Below are 3,718 nucleotides of genomic sequence, written 5' to 3'. Positions count from 1 at the left end.
TTCCTATTGCGTTTTGAAAGTTCTTTATCGGACATATGGTTTGGAAGTGGTTTACAAATGTTTTCCTTCAATATGTAGCTTGTATTTTCATCTTCTTTAATTGAGCAAAAGTTTTAGTATTGAAGAAGCCTGATTTATTTGTTTTCTCTTATAGAATTATATTAGTGTCATATCTAAGAATTCTTCACCTAGTCCTAGGTTCTGAAGATTTTCTCCTGTGTTTTATTTTAAACATTTATATCATATACCATATCCCATGGACTAACAATGCTTTTACCCCAATTCATATTTCATATACTGGAGGTCTCATTAGAAACAAATGACACCCTCCAACAGATAATTGGATAAAGCTTAATAAAGGGACCATTTACAAAGGTGCAGGAAGAGAAAAGAGAAACCAAGAAGGGTGAAGCACCCTAGGGGTAGCAATAGTGAGACACTATTGCCACTCCTAGGCCTGACGGGGCAAGAGGAAGAGAAGGTACCAGGGAGCTCTGGCTGTAGAAGTCCTCACAGCAGGAGCTGTGGCCTGCCTCGCTGTGGCCTGCCTTGCAACCCACTGGGGAGGAGCTGGGATAATACAAAGGTAAACTTCCCTCTTTTCCTTCCTACCAGTTGGCACCAGAGAACACAACAGCTTGTTTACATACTTCAAACAAGACATGGTATCAAGAAAAGTTGGATTTTAAAAAAGGTACCAGAATCCCTACATTTAGATTCTTAAAGCAGAAACATCAATCAAAACCAAGAAAAAGAGAAAGAGGAAAACGTAAAATCAGAAATTTCAGTGTCAACTTATCTGATCATACTAATGTTGCATTTGAAATAAAGTATGTAAAATACAAGAAATGCTTACTGTAATAGCAAAGCAAGAATTTCAAGCCTTGCTGAATGTACTAAATATCCAGTATGCTTTTCTTTCTTCCAAAAGCAACTGATCCTGATCAGGGAGGTGCAATGGCATTGCCTTCCCCAGCCTTCCAGCACTTTCTGGATTGTCAAGCAGTAATTAACTTGGATGGGGTTGGGGGGTAGGCAGAGAACGCTGAGAAGGAAAGAGAGCCAGTAGATGGCAGATGGTTGTCATTTAGGCATTTTTGTCCATGTGGAACAGGATCCTTGCCAAGGGCAGGCCTTCAGTTCCCAGGCTGGCGAGAAGGAGGGTGTTACAAAACAATCAGTGCCATAGTCCTAAAAACTAGGACTAACAGAGGAGAGCAGAACGGTGACCTGAGATCTCTGCGGAGAGTCAAGGTCATTTGGGAGCAAAGGATTCCAGATCCCAGATTTCAGGACCGTCTCCAAGACCCTTTCTCCTGGTTTGCATAGGGACCTGCAGAACCTAGGGCTGGGCTGATAACCACCATCTGAAGGGACATCTGAGGCTGTTAATATATTTGATTAAGTTTAGGTTGGTCAGGAAAATGGGTGGCTTGAACATAAAGGTTACTACGGATGGGAATGTTTTTTATTCATTCAGTGAACAAATAATTATCAAGTTTGTTCTAAGAGCCAGGTCCTGTGTTGGTGCATGGGACACAGTGTTAAGTAAGGTCCAGTTCTCACGAAACTTAAAATTCAAATAGAAAACTCCATCGGGCCATGCATGGTGGATCAAGCCTGTAATCTCAGCACTTTGGGAGGCTGAGGTGAGTGGATCACTTGAGGCCAGTAGTTTGAGACCAGCCTGGCCAACATGGCAAAACCCTGTCTCCACTAATAATACAAAAGTTAGTCGGGCATGGTGGTGTGTGCTTGTAATCCCAGCTACTCCGGAGGCTGAGACAGGAAAGTTGCTTGAACCAGGGAGGCAGAGTGTAAGGTACATGGATGTGCTTTGGTTAAGGATAGGCCAAAGCAGACGTCAGGCCTGCATGACTCAGTGAGTCGAGTGCACAGGCACACACCTCCACTTGTTATATAGCCTATTTGTGTAAGCTTATACTTGGCTGTAAGCCACTATTGTCTGTAAAAGGTATAACTGTCCTACTGACACTGTACAGTGACTCTTGGCTTGGCTCCTGGGGCTCAGCCCAGTTCAACATGGCTTGACATGGTGGGCATGCTGGCACCCAGAAAAAGAGAGTGAGAGAGAGCCAAAGCTACCTGTCTTATAGACGGACAGAGGGGAGCCACAGCACAGTCCATGCTGGTGCCCAGAGAGAGAAAAAGTTAAGCCGCTGATCCTGAAGGCAATGGAGAGTCCACAGTGCAGCTGTAGGCATGGGGGTGGCTGGAGCCGCAGAGCCAGAGCAAACAGCTGAGATAATGATGGATAGTGTGAGAGAGCTAATGTGAGTAAGCTGCTGATGAGAAAGCTGCTGAATAAAACTATTTCACCTGTCTATGGCCCCCCAACTGTTCTTTCTGCCTATCCACCCACTCCCCTTGGACTTCAGCATGGCTGGACCCAGACCCTGGCATTTGGACCTAACATGGAAGTTGCAGTGAGCTGAGATTGTGCCACTGGACTGCAGTCCGGGTGACAGAGCAAAACTCTGTCTCCAAAAAATAAAAAATAAATAAATAAAATGCCATCAAAGAATAAAAGAAAGACAGTAATCTCTAAAAAGTGATAAATGCTATGAAGAAAATAAAAGAGGGCAATTTGATAATAACGGAAATGAGAGATGGCCAATTTCATAAGACCTCTCTGAGAAGGTGACATTAGAATTGAGGCTTATTGATGGGATAGAGCAAGCCCCTCACAGGAAAATCTGGGAGAAATACAAACAGCTGGTGCAAAGGACCTGCGACAAGAATGATCTCAGCCTATTTAAGTAACAGAAAGAAGGTGATGAGGCCAGAACAGAATGAGCCAGGAGGAAATCATTTAAGATAAAATGAGAAAGGCAAAAGGCTGGCACCAGATCTTAGCCTAGAAGAACTGGAACTCCTAGTTTGATCTCAAACTTCAGCTGCAACACTCAGCCTTAGGTGCTGACCAGGTGTAACTCACTGAACAATGCCGTTGTTGCCTCTGACAATTACCTCCACCAAGCTGATGAATTTGTAGTCAAGAAGCTCCCTAAACCAATACCATCATGCCTGTTATCTCCAAGCAAATCAGCATAAAGGGATAGAACAGACCATTAAAAATGAGCCAACAGTTTGCTAGGTGGCTGCTCAATAAGATTCATTAAACTTTGTGTGGATTAGCTTCCTATGTTCGCCTATAGAAGCCTGTCCCATTGAATGATTCTGGGGGCTCTGCATCAAGGTTTACCTCCATTCTGACCATGTTCATTCAGAGCCAGGACACAATAAGAATGAACTTCGAATGTTGCTCTTAAGATAATTAACCAGCCCAGGCGCGGTGGCTCATGCCCATAATCTCAGCACTTTGTGAGGCCAAGATGGGAGATCAGGAGTTTGAGACCAGCCTGGCCAGCATGTTGAAACCCCATTTCTACTAAAAATACAAATATAAACAGCTGGGTGCAGTGGCTTGTGCCTGTAATCCCAGCACTCTGGGAGGCCAAGGTGGGCAGATCATTGAAGTCAAGAGATCAAGCCCTTGTTCTGGCAAACATGGCAAAACCCTGTCTCCACTAAAAACACCAAAATTAGCTTGGCGTGGTGGCAGTGCCTGTAGTCCCAGCTACTCAGGAGGCTGAGGCAGGAGAATCCCTTGAACCTGGATGGCAGAGGTTGTAGTGAGCTGAGATCACACCACTGCGCTCCATCCTGGCGACAGTGAGATTCCGTCTCAAAAAAA

This window comes from Cebus imitator, unplaced genomic scaffold (genome assembly GCF_001604975.1).
Source record: "Cebus imitator isolate Cc_AM_T3 unplaced genomic scaffold, Cebus_imitator-1.0 Scaffold45, whole genome shotgun sequence".
In the NCBI taxonomy this organism is placed as follows: Eukaryota; Metazoa; Chordata; class Mammalia; order Primates; family Cebidae; genus Cebus; species Cebus imitator.
The sequence above is the reverse complement of the archived record's forward strand: the minus strand, read 5'-3'. Positions refer to the sequence as shown.